The following is a 21,347-nucleotide window of genomic DNA, read 5'->3' on the forward strand; positions in this document are numbered from 1 at the left end:
TTTGTCTTTCAATTATGAGTGAATTCATCAAAGCAATTAGAATAGTAGAGGAGCAAATTGGGAATGATGGGCATGGAAGTATATAACATTATCTATTTTGGTGCTTTTTCTAATTTGAACAAGGGCCTTGTGGTCGTCCCACATAGCCACTACAAAACTATTCAGCATCACCTTTATTCCCATTTGATATTTGTGTACCTAAAAAGATGTGCAAATCAACTCACTTAGGGATGTAGGGTTTGATGTCGATCAACTTTGAAATACTATACAAACCATCTCTCAAATTTTAAAGCAAGAAGCTTTCAAATCATTTGAATGTGCTAAAGAGGAAAAGAGCTTGTATTCTTCTTGTTCATTTTGTTGTATTGAGCTATCCATGATAAATGCATTAATTCAAAAACTTTTATATTGAGTGTAAAGTAATGATTACAAGTGAAACCATGCAGATGTAGATGTGCCCTAGACTAGTGTATCACTATGATGGATATGAGATCTAATATGCCAATCTTGGAATAAAGCGTGCCACCAAAATTCCTAGCACTAGTATTGGAAAGAAATTTACTCAAAGGGCTACCAAAACCACCTTTTTAGAATCCGTACTGCTTACATCACTTGCCCCGATACTACCTTTTTGAGATCCATATTACTCACTCGCACACAATTGATGACCTTGTAGGGCATTGTGATCGCCAAACAAAAAATTTGCAAGGAAAACTTATTAAGGTCCAGAAATTACGGCAAATGAAGACATTAGAAAGGAAGAAAAGAGCTAGACAAAAAATAGTACAAAAAGAATACCCTTCATATAAGAGCACTTAATAGGTCAACCACATGAATAATTGCCTATTGTTGACTATTCAGGTTAATGGAAGAAGAATATTAAAGGAGATCTATGTAGTTGAGAACATAATCTCGAAGAAGAGTACCAAACACTCCTTACCTGTTTCGGGTGCACGGTAGTAGAGGAACGAAAATTAAATTATGAATTAACGTAAATGCTTGAATAAAAGAAGGCTAGCTAGAATACATGGTATAAATTAAATTAGAAGTCATAATAGTCATCAATATAGAACTCTAGTGTTATGCAATCATTGTCTTGTACTCTCTTTTACTTAACCATGGCCATCCCATTGTTTTAGCCACCATAGTTGAATCCTAACCCCAATCCTAAAATGTGAACAATTAATAAGTTTCTTTAATTTACTAAAATCCAATTTGTATTACAAAAAGATGAGAAAATATAGTTTATGAATAATGGATAGTTGTACCTTGGGAAATTGGGTTTGTAGATGACCTTTTATAATAATGGATAAAAATATTGACTCCTTGCTCCTTCAAAACTCTAAGAATTTCTCTATAGATCCCAGGACTTGTGCAAACTTTAATAATCCACCTCTTGCAGCTCAAATGATTGCTTTGAACCTTGATAATCTAACCTAGATTCACTTTGGCACTTATTGCATTATAAACTAAGAAAAAGGGTACTCTCCTAGCTTAATGAAAAGTTTGTGGATTTCTCATGGAAAGGGAAAGAGGGGAGGGGGCGGCAGGGGACTCTTTTTATATTTGAAAGTGATGAATGTATGCCTCTTATGCACTATTAGTCTTGTCAACTTAGAAGTCCATATCTTTATGCAACTTTCCTTGAATCTTTATGCATCTATCCATTTTCTCATGCTCTCAAGCACTTTACATGCATCCACCCATACATATAGTTAACTAACACGTCTATGCACACGTTTAGAGTTATCTATTAGTTCACTATGCTTAACTCCACATTAATTATTATTTTTCCTTCCAAAAGTTAGCCCTAAGCAATTCATACTCACCTTTCAAACTTATACTACTATAATCTTTCATCCATTCACCCTTGAAATTAATTAAATTACACTCTATTCACATCCTTTGCTAAGGGTAATGCGTAAATATTTTATTTTATATTTTTATAAATAATTCTTATTATTTAATTGTACTCTATTCACATCCTTTACCAAGGGTAATGCGCAAATGTCATTTTATCTTTTAATGGATAATTATTATTATTTATTTTTTTAAAATAATTATTTTATTTATTTTAAAAATGATTTTTATGCTTTTCTTTCTTTAATTTAATCCCAATGTGCAGGGAGTGTAGGTGCACATCGAGAAACCAAAACTTAAATTAATTAATTTGAATGGCATTATTGTGAACTCATAATGTCCCTATTGGTGTTAAAAGCCATCTTAGGAATATCTTGCTTCTTAATTCTGATCTCATAATATCTTGATTTTAAGTCAATATTTATGAATATCAGGGCTCCATACAAATGGTCTAACAACTCATCTATCTTATATTTTTTCGTAATGATAAGTCAATATTCAACCCTCAATAATCAATGCATTATCTGAGAGTTCCATCTGTCTTTGTCTGGAAAAGAATTGGCACATCCCAAGGGGATACATTGGGTCAAACAAAGCGTTGATCCCAAAGTTTCCTCAACTATTCCTTGGGTCCAATTGCTTTTGGAATGGCCATATTATAAGCTCTTTTTGTAGTTGGATGAGCTCCAGTAGGTATCAACCATATCTCATGATCAACTTCACAAGTCAAAGACATTTTAGATAAATCTTCAAGAAATATGCTAGCATACTCACTCAACCATTCTGGTTTCTTTGTATTTGACTCTACCTAGAGGATTGAGCTTGACAATCTAGATTGCTTGTGTCTTCCTAAGTTCCTTCAATAACTTGGATGCCTTTATAAGTTCTAGGGTAGGGGCTCCAATTACTCCAATCCCTTACACCTTGTTTCCATGAAGATACATGAAGGAAATAGTTTCTTTGTGACAATCTAGATTGCTTGCGTCTTCCTACGCTCCTTCAATAACTCGGATGCCTTTATAAGTTGTAGGATAGGGTCTCCAATTACTTCAATCCATTGCACCTTGTCGCATAAAGATACATGAAGAAAATAGTTCCTTTTTGTGACAATGAATATTAGCTATTTCTACATGAGCCAGTCATACCAAGAATCCCATTATATATGCCTAAGGAGGACAAGACTCTAAACTTAAGTTTGGTCAAATTCCCATTCAAGGAGAACTGAATTATATCCGCCTCATGGCACATAAGAACCTTTCCACTTGTATTGGTTTACCCTACGTCTGGGCGATTACTAATTTATGCAAGCATCTGGGTGAAATAAACGAATGAGTTCTTCTTGAATGAGCCAAAAGCTTAAAATCTTTACCTTTGAAATTGATCGAGGGACATGATTATTGAAAACTACTAGTTTTGTGACCTTGGTGTGCTATATAGCAGCATGAATTATGCCTCTTTCTTCTCTCTTCACGTGAGTTATGGTAATAGCATTAGAATCTATTAACTGGCTAGAGCTTACCTCATCTACTCCAGTTTTGAGGTGGGGGTCCCTAATTTCTCTTGATTGAAGAAATGTGTCAGCAAAACATGCTTGGCCGGGGGAGGCTTGGTGTGGTGGATGTTAGAGAAGCCGGGTTTGATTTCGAGGAGGAAGAGGATGGGGAGGTCGGTCTCTTTCTTGTCCTGCACACAAGCTTGAGCTTGGGCTTGCTTCACTACAACACTTACCTCAAGAATATGGCATTAGCAAATAGTTGTGCATGTGCTCAAAAATAGCTTTAGTATAGAGCATGCATAAAGTCTCTCTTTCCTATACTCTTTCAATCCCTCTCCTCTTTCTCACATGCTTTCCTCTTATCTACTCAATGTCTCTCTCTCACACACAAATCAAAGCACTAAGAATGTGCTTACCATGTTGACATCCAAAAAGATGACCTCAGTTTGCGACTAAACGAGGTTATATAGCCCCAAGATAAAATGTAAAACACCATCATTGTAACATGCTAGAGAAGAAAGGCAATATTGCATGAACATGAGCAATCATTATTTTTGAAATTTAAGAGAATATCACACTCTTATGATACACACACACACCCTCTTGATTTCTATTCAGGTAAGCATGGAAACCACAAGTGAGTACATTTAATGGTTTAAAATCTTAAAAGGAAATAGATCTTGTACTCTCTTTGTCGCACAAACCCTTGCTTGCTGTCACAAGAATGCGTACACACTTTCGCGCTTCCATACCCATACACCCATACACATGTATGCACATGTATATACATAAAATAAGGTAACCATGGAAACCATAAGTGATTGCATTTAACACGGTTAAAACCTTGAAAGGAAACAGATCGGTCAATCTCTTTTCACACACACACCCTTCCTTCTCTACACTCTTCTGTTGCTCATAGGAACTTATCAATGCCTTTCTCTTCCTCTCTTAATGACGGCGGTGACAAGAATCTGCTTGCTTATAAAGGGTTAAACCCCACTCTCATGCACTCAAGGGGTGAATCAAGCGCTCTTACTTTTGCATAGCTGCTCTTGCTATTTTTCTTCGAGAGTTGACTAGTCATTTAACAATAAGAAAAGAATGCATACGTATTCAAACCCTAAAGGTGCTGCCTAAAGAGAATGTGTGACCCTAATTTTTATGTGGAACATCTTGTTAAACTCTTACCCTCTCTCAACCTCTCTGTCATAGACTAACATCTCATTAAACTCTTACCCTCTCTCAACCTCTCTCTCACATACTAACATGGTACTTTAAAAATTACATGCTATGGTCTTGAGGTAGGACATGGCAAGCTACAACAAGAACAACATGGTACTTTAAAAATTACATGCTATGGTCTTGAGGTAGGACATGGCAAGCTACAACACGAACAACATGCATTCTAGATCTATTAGATGGGATATATACTTTAAAAATTACATGATATGGTCTTGAGGTAGGGCATGGCAAGCTACAACAAGAAACATGTATTCTAAATCTATTAGATGGGATATATACATCTAGTCGATAGGATCTCAAAGCAAGCAACATACATTCAGATCAAGACTAGCACCTTTGGTAATAGGTTTTTGAAGAGAAAATTGAAGCGTGGTTTAGAAGTGTAAGGTGTTTGTGGGGATAACTACTCACCACATGAAGCTATGGGCAACTAGCACGAGAACTAGACAAAGACGTCTAGTCTTGGTGCCCAAGCAGTACTGTGAGCACTTGCCCATGCAGAGATGGAAAACAAGGAATCATTAGGGCATTGCTCTTGCAGAGTAGGGAACATCTTTACATGATCTACAAGATCCTTAGGGAGTATCATTGATGATTACAAGGACTTCTTGTGTGGTTTCCGCTTCGTTTCTTTTGCTGCGACGTTGAGCTCTTTCTCGTACAGGTCACGTCGGTCGCCGCTGGCTTTGATACCAGTGTAACGCCTCCGCTACGGCTGCGTCTTCCTCAAGCCGCCATAGCCTAGGCGTGGAGAAGAAGAGAGGGTGGAAGTCGGTTCACCTCCCAACCATATAATGACGAGTTAGGGTTTCTCGTTGGGTTTTATACCAAAACCCTGGCCTGTGTCCACACCTCCTAGCCCGGCCGCCCATCTTACTTAAGAGCCGTGCTAACTTAGATGTGTACACACATCGACCAAACCCTAACGCCCATTAACCCCTGAACCTCGCTAGCACTAATAATACTCTCGAGACTCCGAAAGCTATTAACTTATGCTAGGGTTCGACTTCCGTAGGACCATAGTCCTGACATTACTCCCCCCTTCGAAAAGAGTTTTCGTCCTCGAAAACAAAAGTGGGGAAACGTTTCCTCATCACACTAATGTTTTCCCAAGTGGAGCCTTCCTTTGGACGGTCCTTCCACTTGATAAGAGCTTGTTTCCGAACTTGGTGGCGAGTACGTAACATGTGGTAATCCAATACTCTTTCTGGTTCATGAGGCAGTATTGGGGGTTCCACATATTCTACCAAGAAAGAATCATCCACCGGCCTTTCATGACCCATAAGGCGTTTCCTCAAACGGCTTACGTGAAAGATGGGATGAACCTTGGAATGTGCTGGTAACTCAAGTTTATAGGCTACTGGGCCCACCTTCTTGAGTATCTTAAACGGTCCACAAAATCGGGGCGATAATTTTGGTACGGGACCCGTTTTTAAACTGGTGGAGTTTTCTGGTACCTTTAGAAACACCCAATCACCTTCTTGAAAGTGAAGTGGCCTACGTTTCTGGTCCGCAAACTTCTTGTAACAATCTTGCCCTTGACGAACATTTAATCGTGCAAGGCGCAACATATCCATATGGTCTTGGATAAAATCCTTAACCTGACTGATTTTCTCATTCGCCAGTCCCACCGACACTGGTGAACGTGGCTGAAAACCATACATCAACATGAAAGGGCTAAAGCCTGTCGAGACATGCTTTGCACTATTGTAAGCAAACTCAAGAATAGGCAAATAAGACTCCCAATCAGATTGTTTTTTGCTGACATATGTCCTAAGCATATCTTCCAGCACTTGATTAACCCGTTCAGTCTGACCATCTGTCTGCGGATGATCAGCTGTACTAAGGTTCAACATAGTACCCAGCTTACTGAATACTGCTCGCCAAAAATGGCTGTTAAACTTGCGATCGCGATCACTGACAATATTGGACGGTAAGCCATAAAGTTGGTAAACATTCTCCACAAAAAGGCGTCCCAATTCTGGAGTTGTAACTGTTTTCTTAGTAGGCACAAACCGACAAAGCTTGGTTAATCGATCCACGATTACCCAAATGGCATCATGTCCACGATTCGTTGTGGGCAAGCCCGTTATAAAATCCATAGAGATACTTTCCCACTTTCCGTCAGGAATCTCTAATGGATGCAGTAACCCGCCAGCTTTAAGACGTTCTGCTTTGTTCACTTGACACTTCTGACACTGCAGAACATAGTCAGTAACATCCTTGTGAAGTCCAGGCCAATAGAAATGCTTTCTTACGAGAGCATACGTTTTGTGAATGCCCGCATGACCTGCACTTGGACTATCATGACACTCAAAAAGAATTTGGCGCCTAGTGTCTAAGTCCAATGGAACTCCCCTTGTGGAGTAAGTATCCATCATCGATGGAAAAGTTTTTCCATCGCTGTAGTTCATCTTGTGATAAAGAAGAACCATGTGTGGAAGAACTGGAAACACTACCGTTTGAGTGAGAGGGACCCCTCATTTGAACATGATTCCACACCTTTGAGTATGTTGAATCCTGCTTGCATTTGCCTCGTAAAGATTCTAACAATTCGCTTTTCAACTCTGTGAATAGCAGCGAATTAATCTCCGGCATACGACTCAAAGCATCAGCTACAATATTGTAACGTCCTTTGCGATAGCGTAGCTTGCAATCATACTCGTGAAGGATCTCAGCCCATCTGGCCTTTCGACCCTGCAAATTTGTTTGGTTCATAAACCACTTTATGCTTTCGTGATAAAAAACAAGCTCGAATTGCGCACCATATAAGTAATGTCGCCATTTTCGTAAGGCATATATGATGGCAAAGAGCTCACGCTCGTAAGCTGAGTAGTTTTGTTGAGCGCGATTGAGCTTCTTGCTCTCATAGGCAACAGGATGACCATCTTGAATGAGAACCGCACCCACTGCCTTAGCACTGGCATCCGTTTCAATCACAAATGGTTTTTGAGGATCCACAATTGCCAAGATGGGAGCTGTAGCCAAAGCAACTTTAAGCTTATCAAAGCTACGTTGTTGCTCCTCACGCCATTGAAAGGTAATTGCCGCACCTTTCAATTGATCAGTCATGGAAGCGGCAATCTTTGCATAACCGTTCACATATTTGCGATAAAATCCTGCCATTCCCAAGAAGATTTGAAGTTCTTCCTTACTTCGAGGTGTTGGCCATCGCATCATAGCATCAACCTTACTAGCATCCATAGCAATTCCGTCTGCAGAAATTACATGACCTAGGTATTGTATGCTATCCTTGAGAAATTCGCACTTACTTTCTTTCGCGTAAAGTGCATTCTCGCGTAGTAACTGAAAAACTTTTCGTAAGTGTTCCAAATGCTCTTCTAAAGTCGAACTATAGACCAAAATGTCATCAAGAAAGACAATGACAAATTTGCCTAAGTACGGCCTTAGTACGCTATCCATAAGCGTCATAAACGTTGCCGGGGCATTAGTAAGCCCAAACGGCATAACCAAAAACTCATAGTGTCCAAAGCGAGTTCGGAACGCAGTCTTGGTTATATCATCAGCGTTAATACGCACTTGATGATATCCTGAACGTAAATCAATTTTAGAAAAATACTTCGTACCTTTGAGTTGATCAAACAACTCATCTATCTTAGGTAGCGGGTATTTGTTCTTAATGGTTACCGCATTCAAGGAGCGATAATCCACACACATGCGCATGGATCCATCCTTTTTCTTCACCAAAAGAATGGGCGATGCCCATGGTGAAGCACTATGGCGAATGAAGCCCTTACTAAGGTAGTCAGCAAGCTGACGTTCCACCTCAGCTGCTTCAGTCGCACTAAGCCTGTACGACGGCTTACTAATTGGTTTGGTGCCAGGAACGACATCAATGCATGAGGCAAAGCTCGTTCGGGTGGCAAACCCTCTGGTAATTCATTAGGAAAAATATCTTTAAATTCTTGTAACAGTTGTTGCAAAGAATTTAACAAGTGCAAGATGGAAGGTCTTACACTTAATCAGTATGTGTCCAAATACCGTGAAGTCATTCTCAAGCTAGACGGTTTGGACGACTTTCAAAAGGTTCGTGGGTTTGTTAGAGGCCTTGATAAAGAATATCAGGCAAAGGTTAAAACCCAATATCCTAAAACTTTGGAAGCGGCTATCCAAAGTGCCCTTATCTTTGATGACACCATGGATAAGAAGGGCATGGATAGACCGGCCAAATTCAATGGCTCGCAATTTAATGCTAATAAGCGTAAACTTGCCAGCAATTCTACTGAAAACACAAAGAAGTCTAAAGGGTCAAGTGGTCCGTTGTCTCCACAAGACTTTGAACGGGCCAAGAAGGAGAAACTATGTTATCATTGCTTAGGTAGTGATCATGAGAAGAAAAATTATCCACAGTTGCCTCGCAAGAATATAGATAAGGAGAAGGTCAAGGAGAAGGCTGTACACATGGTGCAAACACTTCCCTTGGATGCTGATCCTAAGTATTCTGTGGTAGAGGTTTCGCACACTGCCGAGATGCATGAGTGTAATCTCACTGCATCTATGTGGCAAGAGACAGTTGGACCACATGATTTGGTCCGTATGCATGGCTCCATTTATGGTCATCGAGTACGTATTCTCATTGATGATGGTGCCACGCACAATTTCTTGAACTATGCATTAGTTAAGAAATTAAAGTTGCCGGAGACAAAGAGTTCTCATCGTTATGTGGTGTCCATTCAGGGGGATGATCACGATGTGTGGTCTTAAATGGTCCACAAAATCGGGGTGACAATTTTGGTACGGGACCCGTTTTTAAACTGGTGGAGTTTTCTGGTACCTTCAGAAACACCTAATCACCTTCTTGAAAGTGAAGTGGCCTACGTTTCTGGTCCGCAAACTTCTTGTAACGATCTTGCGCTTGACGAACATTTAATCGTGCAAGGCGCAACATATCCATATGGTCTTGGATAAAATCCTTAACCTGACTGATTTTCTCATTCGCCAGTCCCACCGACACTGGTGAACGTGGCTGAAAACCATACATCAACATGAAAGGGCTAAAGCCTGTCGAGACATGCTTTGCACTATTGTAAGCAAACTCAAGAATAGGCAAATAAGACTCCCAATCAGATTGTTTTTTGCTGACATATGCCCGAAGCATATCTTCCAGCACTTGATTAACCCGTTCAGTCTGACCATCTGTCTGCGGATGATCAGCTGTACTAAGGTTCAACATAGTACCCAGCTTACTGAATACTGCTCGCCAAAAATGGCTGTTAAACTTGCGATCGTGATCACTGACAATATTGGACGGTAAGCCATAAAGTCGGTAAACATTCTCCACGAAAAGGCGTCCCAATTCTGGAGTTGTAACTGTTTTCTTAGTAGGCACAAACCGACAAAGCTTGGTTAATCGATCCACGATTACCCAAATGGCATCATGTCCACGATTCGTTGTGGGCAAGCCCGTTATAAAATCCATAGAGATACTTTCCCACTTTCCGTCAGGAATCTCTAATGGATGCAGTAACCCGCCAGCTTTAAGACGTTCTGCTTTGTTCACTTGACACTTCTGACACTGCAGAACATAGTCAGTAACATCCTTGTGAAGTCCAGGCCAATAGAAATGCTTTCTTACGAGAGCATACGTTTTGCGAATGCCCGCATGACCTGCACTTGGACTATCATGACACTCAAAAAGAATTTGGCGCCTAGTGTCTAAGTCCAATGGAACACAAACTCTCCCCTTGTGGAGTAAGTATCCATCATCGATGGAAAAGTTTTTCCATCGCTGTAGTTCATCTTGTGATAAACTACACACCTTTGAGTATGTTGAATCCACACCTTTGCCTCGTAAAGATTCTAACAATTCGCTTTTCAACTCTGTGAATAGCAGCGAATTAATCTCCGGCATACGACTCAAAGCATCAGCTACAATATTGTAACGTCCTTTGCGATAGCGTAGCTTGCAATCATACTCCCGAAGGATCTTAGCCCATCTGGCCTTTCGACCCTGCAAATCTGTTTGGTTCATAAACCACTTTATGCTTTCGTGATCAAAAACAATCTCGAATTGCGCACCATATAAGTAATATCACCATTTTCGTAGGGCATATATGATGGCAAAGAGTTCACGCTCGTAAGCTGAGTAGTTTTGTTGAGCACGATTGAGCTTCTTGCTCTCATAGGCAACAGGATGACCATCTTGAATGAGAACCGCACCCACTGCCTTCGCACTGGCATCCGTTTCAATCACAAATGGTTTTTGAGGATCCACAATTTCCAAGATGGGAGCTGTAGCCAAAGCAACTTTAAGCTTATCAAAGCTACGTTGTTGCTCCTCACACCATTGAAAGGTAATTGCCGCACCTTTCAATTGATCAGTCATGGGAGCGGCAATCTTTGCATAACCGTTCACATATTTGTGATAAAATCCTACCATTCCCAAGAAGATTTGAAGTTCTTCCTTACTTCGAGGTGTTGGCCATCGCATAATAGCATCAACCTTACTAGCATCCATAGCAATTCCGTCTGCAGAAATTACATGACCTAGGTATTGTACGCTATCCTTGAGAAATTCGCACTTACTTTCTTTCGCGTAAAGTCCATTCTCGCGTAGTAACTGAAAAACTTTTCGTAAGTGTTCCAAATGCTCTTCTAAAGTCGAACTATAGATCAAAATGTCATCAAGAAAGACAATGACAAATTTGCCTAAGTACGGCCTTAGTACGCTATCCATAAGCGTCATAAACGTTGCCGGGGCATTAGTAAGCCCAAACGGCATAACCAAAAACTCATAGTGTCCAAAGCGAGTCCGGAATGCAGTCTTGGTTATATCATCAGCGTTAATACGCACTTGATGATATCCTGAACGTAAATCAATTTTAGAAAAATACTTCGCACCTTTGAGTTGATCAAATAACTCATCTATCCTAGGTAGCGGGTATTTGTTCTTAATGGTTACCGCATTCAAGGAGCGATAATCCACACACATGCGCATGGATCCATCCTTTTTCTTCACCAAAAGAATGGGCGATGCCCATGGTGAAGCACTATGGCGAATGAAGCCCTTACTAAGGTAGTCAGCAAGCTGACGTTCCACCTCAGCTGCTTCAGTCGCACTAAGCCTGTACGACGGCTTACTAATTGGTTTGGTGCCCGGAACGACATCAATGCGATGAGGCAAAGCTCGTTCGGGTGGCAAACCCTCTGGTAAATCATTAGGAAAAATATCTTTAAATTCTTGTAACAGTTGTTGCAAAGACAAAGCATTAACTGGTTGCTTAAGATTATTTAAAGAGATTTTAGAAGAAGGTAAAGAGAAAGAAGGCATCACTGAGGAAGATTCATTTGAAGAAGAAACATCATGCACATCAAACCCACTAGTTTGAGACACACAATAACAAAAATAGACTTCTTCTATTTGATTACTATGCTCCAAAAAAGAGAGTTCGGCATTACATATGAGTGGTGTTGGGGGTACATCACGTTCCCCAATAAGTAAAACATGCTTACCATTGGCCTCAAACGTAAACGTATTATGTTCATAACTCCTTTTGAGTGATGACCCTAACCCATACAACCACTCCCGTCCTAAGATGACATCCGCACGAGACATATTCATCACTTGGAAGTCAAGAACCATAGTGTGTTCTTGCACAAACACAGGCACTTGCCGTACTAGAGTATCCCACACATCGTGATCATCCCCCTGAATGGTGGACACCACATAACGATGAGAACTCTTTGTCTCCGGCAACTTTAATTTCTTAACTAATGCATAGTTCAAGAAATTGTGCGTGGCACCATCATCAATGAGAATACGTACTCGATGACCATAAATGGAGCCATGCATACGGACCAAATCATGTGGTCCAAGTGTCTCTTGCCACATAGATGTAGTGAGAGTACACTCATGCATCTCGGCAGTGTGCGAAACCTCTACCGCAGAATACTTAGGATCAGCATCCAAGGGAAGTGTTTGCACCATGTGTACAGCCTTCTCCTTGACCTTCTCCTTATCCTTATTCTTGCGAGGCAACTGTGGACAATTTTTCTTCTCATAACCACTACCTAAGCAATGATAACATAGTTTCTCCTTCTTGGCCCGTTCAAAGTCTTGTGGAGACAACGGACCACTTGACCCTTTAGACTTCTTTGTGTTTTCAGTAGAATTTTGCTGGCAAGTTTACGCTTATTAGCATTAAATTGCGAGCCATTGAATTTGGCCGGTCTATCCATGCCCTTCTTATCCATGGTGTCATCAAAGATAAGGGCACTTTGGATAGCCGCTTCCAAAGTTTTAGGATATTGGGTTTTAACCTTTGCCTGATATTCTTTATCAAGGCCTCTAACAAACCCACGAACCTTTTGAAAGTCGTCCAAACCGTCTAGCTTGAGAATGACTTCACGGTATTTGGACACATACTGATTAAGTGTAAGACCTTCCATCTTGCACTTGTCCCAGGCTGTCCAACTCCAATCTTTCTCGTTTTGCGGTAAGAACTCCTTTTTAAAAGCTGCCGCAAACTCCTCCCAAGTCCTAGGGCGAGTTTCAATAGGTAGACTCATCCACCACTTGTAGGCTTTACCTTCAAGTGTGAGACTCGTCTCAGTGACCATAACAGCAGCGGGAGTGCTGCGTAAGCGATGCAAGTCCGTCCACTTGTGTAAAAATGTATGGACCGCATCCTTGTTACGATCGCGCTCCTCTCCCTTAAACACATGCGGCTTCACGTTTTTCAACATAGCCCCTTCCTGCGTTGCAGATGGTGCAATAGATTCTACTATAGGATTTGGAACAAGAGGAGGCATAACTATCGGAATAGGCCCTCCACTTGCCGCCGATCCACGTGCAAAACGTGCCATAAATTCAGTAAAAAGCGTGCTCATGTTTGTGAGATTGGTATTGACATTTGTTATAGTGCGCTCAAGTGCAACTACCCTTGAAGTGAGACGCCCAAACTCTACCGTGTCTACCAAACCATAATCATCTATTGGACTCGCACCCCCTTCGGCATCGGTCATGTTGTCATCACGATCAGGCGCAACGGCCTGTCGCGAATCACCCACACCACCACCCAAAGGGTGTGCCTCACTAACATCATGCATATCATTCTCAAAATCGAAGTGAACATGAGACGGTTCTGCTGAGGCCATGGTATGCACGTGCTTACAAATAGAGAACGGATTACCTTCAAAAGCGAACTCCAATTGAAGCGTCGTAGAAGAATTCCTCTTGCATGCACGAAAATCGAGAAGAAATCACCACTCGAGTCGTCAATCAACACATGCATGCAAAAAAGTGTGTTGCATGTAGCATGTCGTTGAAGATCCGTCCACCAAAAACTTCCAAACTTGGAGCATAGAAAACTCCTCTCACAAATTGAAAGAAGGAAAGTTGAAGGTGAAAAGGTCACTTTCCTTGTAGTTTGTGTCACTTTCCTTGTAGTTTGTGTCCTCCCTTGAAAGAATAAGTAGAGCTCTTTTGAAGAGAAGAACAACACAAGTGAAAAGGTGAAGTGGCTAGCACACTTGCCTTAGAGCTTGAGGTGGTGGGTTCAAAACCCCACTCCTTGGATGGTGAAGCCTCCCCCTTGTGCCACTCAAGTAAGGGAGAATTCTCGCGCGCTCGCCAACGACGCGCCAACGATCGCTCACCGATCTTCGAGGACTGCCGGTCTACCTTGGTCGCCGCCTTAGACGTCTGGTGGGGCCGTACGGACGACGGGTAGGCGGCGGAGACGCTCGCTGTGGGCTGTTCACGCAGGCGCGCGTAGGCTACGGCTACGCTCGTGGAGGTCATCGTACGGGCGGCGGCTACACTCGTTTCTTTTGCTGCAGCGTCGATCTCTTTCTCGTGCAGGTCACGCCTACCGCCGCTGGCTCTGATACCAGTGTAACGCCTCCGCTACGGCTTCACCTCCCAACCATATAATGACGAGTTAGGGTTTCTCGTTGGGTTTTATACCAAAACCCTGGCCTGTGTCCACACCTCCTAGCGCGGCCGCCCATCTTACTTAAGAGCCGTGCTAACTTAGATGTGTACACACATCGACCAAACCCTAACGCCCATTAACCCCTGAACCCCGCTAGCACTAATAATACTCTCGAGACTCCGAAAGCTATTAACTTATGCTAGGGTTCGACTTCCGTAGGACCATAGTCCTGACAAGGGATTTCTATGATTCTGAACACAAAAAGCTACAAACCTCTTTCTTGAAAACCCCTCTACATGGAAACATAACTTCTACATCAACAACCAACTCCGATTTACCATCTACTCCTCCGACTCCATCTTCACAACAACAAGAGAAAGAGCTTCTATTTCTAATGTCAAAACCTCTCCATACAGCCACTCTTAACGAAGTTCCTAAAGCATTCCACTCTTACTTTGATAAGAAACTCAAGGGAAAAGCCCTGGATCCAAGGCCTCTTCATGAACCAACCTCACCAAAAGAGTGGGCCGCATGCTCAATACCCTCATCATCAAAAGCCACTCCACAAGAGACTCAAGCCTCATCGTAAGAATGGCCACGAGTATCAAACCGGCAACCTCAGTTTCCACCAATGTGAAGGAGGGCCCCAAATCTTCACTCACATGAATTTGAATTCCATAGAGCTCTTTAGTGTTTTAAACATAGAGCTAAAATCATTAATTTATGTTTGATTTGTGTGTTTTATGTTTGATTTGTATGCATTAAGGTGTTAGCAAGTATTAGGGGTAGCTTAATCATTTAAAAAATTTTAAAAAAAACTTTTAAAAACTCTTGAAATTGACGAATCTTCCTTAATTGATTGGTTTTTATCATTAAGGGGGTGATTAATCCAGTTCAAAAGGTAAAAAAACTAGAAAATGTATTTTTCGGGGTCAAATCGATCATGTAGGGTGTCAAAATTAATGTTTTTGGGTGTTTTAGGAGCATTTAAATGCATCAAAATATCTAATTGCATCAATTTCTTCACCAATTAGAGAATTTTTGCTCTCTTTGGTCGAGTCCTTGGCCTAATTTACATAAAGAAAAAAGTTAAAATTAAGAGCTTAATTAATATTTAATTATTAATTAATTTACACTCTAGATTAAGCACAAAACTTAGCAATGCAAGGATCTATCTAATGATGTGCTTAATGGTGTGGATTAATTGATGATTAAGGGTTAATTAGGACTCTTGATTAATTCTAAAGGGAGAAAGATTAGTGGAAAGATTAATCTTTGATTATTTTTAAGGACTGACTTTTTTTTCATAACTCATTAAGGTTAATGAGCATTGAATGAAAAGATGTCCCTTAGTTAGTAAATGGCCACTTTTGGGGGTCATTTATGAAGGGTGTAAGGGGGTGTCATAAAAGTGTTTACTTTTTTAAATTCCCACTTACCTTCTTGGAAAAATGCTCATATCTCACCAATTTAAAATTCAAAAAATATTTCGTCCACACAAGAAAACTTGAATTTTCCTTTAGACTCCAAAAAAGGAGAAAAAAATCCGTGAAATATCCCATTTCACGGTGTGAAAAGGTCACCCCATTTCACGGTGTGAAAAGGTTCGGCTGCGAAAAAACAAATCGTGAAATACTCCATTTCACGACGTGAAAAGGTCCGTTTATTTTGTGACATGAAAAAGGTTTGTCCATTTCAAAAAGGAAAAAATAAAAAATTTTGTGGAATATATCCCATTTCACGATGTGAAAAGTTATGTCCATTTCACGACGTGAAAAGCTTTCACGGAGCCAAAAAAAAAAGGCCTTGTTTGAAACCATTAGAGATTTTATCCTTCGAATAAAAATATTAGACTCACAAAGTGAGCTATGGGAGAAACTAAACGATGCTCAGATGTTTCATGATGGGCATAAAGAATAGCATCTTACATAAGTTGATCATTGTATCCAATCCAAAAACATTTGATCATTGTTGTAAAGAAGCAATACCTTTAGATGACAACATGATGGAGGATGTACACGATATGAGATGTTCCTCATCTAAACCAAGTGAAACACACGTTAAAGAAAAATTGATCTCGAAATTTTCATTCCCTGAATTCTACACAGCTTTCTTAAAAGCTTTGAACCAAAATCTCCAAGAGAGAATGAGCTCCCTCAAGACAAAACATCCAAAGTGGTGGACCTAATGCCTTGTGTTCATTGCCACCACTACCATCCCAATTCCCAATGTGCATACCCCAAGCTTGTCTTTCAATTTTGCAAACATTACAAAGCTTTGGGTCACGACACATCTCAATGTCCTAATTCACCTACAGTTACATCAATACTACAATTATCCTTACCTCAAATAGAAACAGTCCCAAGGGTAGAAATTGCTTAGGAAGCAGTTAAGCGAACACGTGTGTTTCTATTATCGTGGAATGCACAAAGTGGTAGACTTCACAGATTGGAATACTTCCATGCCCACAGTCACTGGCACTTTGCAACCCATATGTGAACGATGTGGCATCAATCACGTATTCCAAGATTGCCCAAGGCGAGTTGCTTTAATGTAACCTCTCTCGCGCAGAGTACAGCTCTTAACATCTTGAGTGTACAAAATGGGCAATAGTCCACAGTACCCTTCATTGTGCTTACATGCTTGAAATCCAAGGCATGAGAAACAGTTAAAAAGAATGCAAAAGAAAACACTTCGAAATGGGTAGAAGAGCATGTTTTCAAATAGAAACCAAAAGAGGATGCAAAACCTTCTAAACCTAAGAAAAACAAGGGCTAACGAACTATTAAAACCAAGGTTGAAATAAAGGACAAGGGAAAGGAGCCTGTGGCGGTTGTAACTCCAAAAAGGCCAAAAGCTACATATGATGCAAATGCATCTACCTCAAAGGCTACCCCTGAAACCACAAAACCCACGTGCGACATATAATACAAAAGCCCAAAAGAAAGTTCGTTCTCATCGCACGGGCAAACATAATGAAAACCTACCAATCTAAGGAAAGTTAGAAGATGAAACAAGTTCTAGTACGTCACTTAGTGAGGATGAAACAAGTTCTGACTCATCACTCAGTGCACCTCACAATCTAATCAAGAAACTAGAACCCGCCCGCCAGTCCAAATTGAAAATCATGATCACATGACATACGACAAACACAAAAAGCAAGCTTAGGAGAGCATGCTTAGCATTGTTGAGTGTCAAACAAGATCACCGGTTGTGATTGAACCTCATAATGTCAAACGAGAGAGAGAGAGAGAGAGAGAGAGAGAGAGAGAGAGAGTGCTCTAGTACATGTGCCTCTTTCATGCATACATGTGTGTGAGAGAGTGAAAGGTTGATTGCCTTGCATTCATGGTGCGAGCGACTTCGCGCGATGATAGCATGGAGGTGGAGTTTAGAGGAGTAGAGCTTCCAAAGGGAGCTTGGGGGGCCTCAAGGGACGTGAGCTCGAAGCATTGATAAGTACCCAACGTTTGTTATGTCTATTGCTTCTCCTATTTGCGGTTGTGTGGAGTTCCCTCTTGGGAGGTGCGGTAGCCCATAACACACTCACATTTGTACACTTTTTTTTGGTATGAACTCAACTCACCATGTACGTTCCATTTATGAAATATGCCTACCTGTGGGACATGGAATTCTAAGAATTGGGCCTATAATAGGGTTGGAGTGCACTTATTGGATAATAGGTAATAATTATACTTTAATTCCCTAATAATTATGAAAGACTATTTTTTCTTAAAATTTATACCTGCTGGTATAGATTGTATGACAGGAAAATCCCCAAAGGACAAGAGTAGGTATGTCCTTACGAGTCTTTAAGACTAATAATTGTTGTTTGGCACAATGTTAGGTCTCTAGGCTCACGTGTCCAAACTCATGGCTCATGTCTCACATATCTAGGCTCATGTATCAAGCTTCACATCTTTTTGCGTGGGACTTTGGACTCACGTCTCCAACGCGAGAGCTGGTTTGGCCTAGTTTTTGGTATTTCAAAGATTTTTTGGACTTAATGAGAGGTGATTATAATGGTCATAATCCTAGTTAATGATTGTTATAAAAGCAATTAAGTATTTTTTGATTATTTTTTATGGATTTACATGCTTCTATGCTACCAATTCAAACAATGCATGAAAAAATATATAATGCATAAACACAATTAACTATACCACTCTAATCCAACTGACTAGAGCTTGATTCAAACAATGCATAAAAGTTATGAAATTCATGAACACAATTAACTAAACCACTCTAATCCACCCTAATGGAGCTTAAAGCTCATGTTTTCAGACTGAATTCCACTCCTAATAATTATAATTGCTAAGCTATTCTTAGCTCAAAGCAATTAATTCTAAGCCTCTTCTTCGGCTCCAATTTCATGCAAATCACCATTAAAAGGGTTTACCCCTTCCAATAGATGAAACTAGAATGTCCTAATGCAAATAAAACTTCAAATCAAAATCAAACGCAATAATTAAACACATCCAATGACTCCAAAACTGTATGTTTTTTGAAGTGTGACCTCTTAAGCAACACCTGGCAAAATTAGATGATCCCAATAGCTTGGAATGGATGGATGGACATAGCTAAGCCTTAGGGTAGTCCTCGGCAATAGCGCCAAATATGTTGAAGTCAAGATCTTACCTTAGCCTCATGTCACTAGGCTCACATCTTTTTTTTACTAGCTTCATGTCTCTAGGCTCACGTGTCCAAGTTCACACCTCTAGACTTACGTCTACAAACCCATATATATATATATATATATATATATGTTCATGCCTCTAAGCGCACATATATAGGTTCACGTCTGCAAACCCATATATATAGGTTCACGCCTCTAGACTCACATATTTACTTACATGTCCAAGTTCGTGTATTTAAGTTCATATTTACAAGCTCACATGTTCACACCTCTAGATTCATGTATATATTATTCATGCATTCAAGCTCACATCTGTAGGCTCACGTGTTCAAACTCACATTTGTAAGCTTTTTTTTTTGTATGATCTCAACTCAGCATCATGTACTCTCCATTTATGAAATAAGCCTACCCGAGACATGAAATTCTAAGAATTAGGCCTTAGTGAAAGTATATTTAAGAGGAGTTTGGGAATGAGCTTTGTGAGTAAGTATATTAAAGGAGAGTTGTATTGCAACTATCCTTAGCTGCACGGCATCCATATAAAGTGCCCGTCTAAGTAAAGCTCATCCAAGGTACCCAAGATCCCAAAAACTCTAAGACCACTTTTTGCATCCAAGGCAAAGGCTCACACTTGGAATTAGCATAGTTTTTTTTCCCTATTTTTTCTTTTTTTTTGAAGTGGCTATCAACATGGCCAAGTGATGAAAGCTGTTTATAGCTATGTGGGGAGAGATGGGTACATTGACCCTTTTGGGCAAGAGCCCGAACATGTATACCCACTCAGTGATCATCACCACAAGTGAGCGATTCTATCCTCTAATTCAAAAATTGTACAAATCGACAAGCAATTATGTAAGGCTCTAGGTTGGAAAATCACTCACATAAACTAATAAAAACAAAACAAGGTTGATTTTATAGCTGCTTATAATACAGTGTCCTCATAGAGGTGCATATTAATTTCAGGAAAACTGATGGATAATGACTTCAGCTGCTGTATCATGACTTCAGTTGCAGTGTAGTTCCAATCAATGCTCGAAATTTTATTTTGTTTCTTTACTTTTTAAATTTAAGGCAATGCTTAAGCTTAACTACGATTTAGACATGAAAGTCACTAAAAATCATAGAAATGCTTGGATTATAACTAAAATATACAAATTTCATCGCTTGAAATTAAAAGAAACATCGAATTCCAACCAAGATTTCTGAATTTCAGCCATGAAAATTACACTACAAACTGGGCTACGTGGGATTTATAACTAAAATGTACAAGTTTCATCCCATCGGAACATAAAATTCCGACCGGAATTTCTAAATTTCACCTCTAAAAATTACACAACTGGGCTATGTAAGCAGAGCAAATAACACATAAATGTAGTTGGATTCTTCCTGGCGGTTGAAGTACTAAATTATTATTTTTTAAAGCAGGCCCTTGCCCAAAATTCACTGAGTCAAAAAAGCAAGTATGCAAATGGAGCTGTCTCTTTAACCACTCAATGCGTATCTTGGTTCAGTCTCGTTTCTTTTCAGCTTGGGATCTACGAGAAGCGGAGAGCATCAGAGACAAAAAATTACAATAACCATCTTTCCAAAAATGAGAGAAAAAACAAGCACTCGTTACTACTACACTTCCAATAATGACATACGCACTAGAAAAAAAAAGAGGGGAGGACTCACAGTTCTGCCTAGATCCGCAGCACAAGACTTGTCCATACAGTAAAAATTAAATTTGATATTGAACAAGAAACTAGGATAACACTAATTTTGCGGCTGATTATAGCAAGTTATGTGAATAGGTATATTGAATATGAAAGAATTTGAGAACATCTGTTTGATTATGTCGTGTAGCACATGTTGATGCATGTGGCATTATTCTTACGATTCCTTTCAAGCTGAAAGGTCACCAATACAAACTCCAAGTACATCACACCTACAGCTCTAGCTTAGACCTCTTATGCAAGCACAATGTGGAGGACATGCATATTCTGAGGTGTGCAAGGAAAATGGAATTGGGTAAACAAAACATTAGAACGAGGGTTACTGGAACAATTATCCTCAATACACACTACAAAGGGGAGGACTCACAGTTACGACTTACATGAGACTCGGGAGAGTCAAATGACAATCTCAAGGGCATAGCACAGACAGAAAAGGGTCTGCACAGAACCACAGGCAATTCATCTACTTTCAACTCATATTTCACAGCCCATTCATGGGTCAA

The 21,347-nt window shown here is 40.2% G+C and overlaps 1 protein-coding gene across 1 annotated transcript in view; it reads right to left on the reverse strand.

Moving 5' to 3' along the window:
• The window catches only part of LOC147618931 (small ribosomal subunit protein uS17y-like), a 178,550-nt gene that overhangs the window by 144,503 nt on the left and 12,700 nt on the right, over positions 1 to 21,347 (reverse strand). The window lies entirely within an intron of this gene.

Source organism: Cibotium barometz, chromosome 34, assembly GCF_041138505.1.
Source record: "Cibotium barometz isolate CiBa-2024 chromosome 34, ASM4113850v1, whole genome shotgun sequence".
Classification (NCBI taxonomy): Eukaryota; Viridiplantae; Streptophyta; class Polypodiopsida; order Cyatheales; family Cibotiaceae; genus Cibotium; species Cibotium barometz.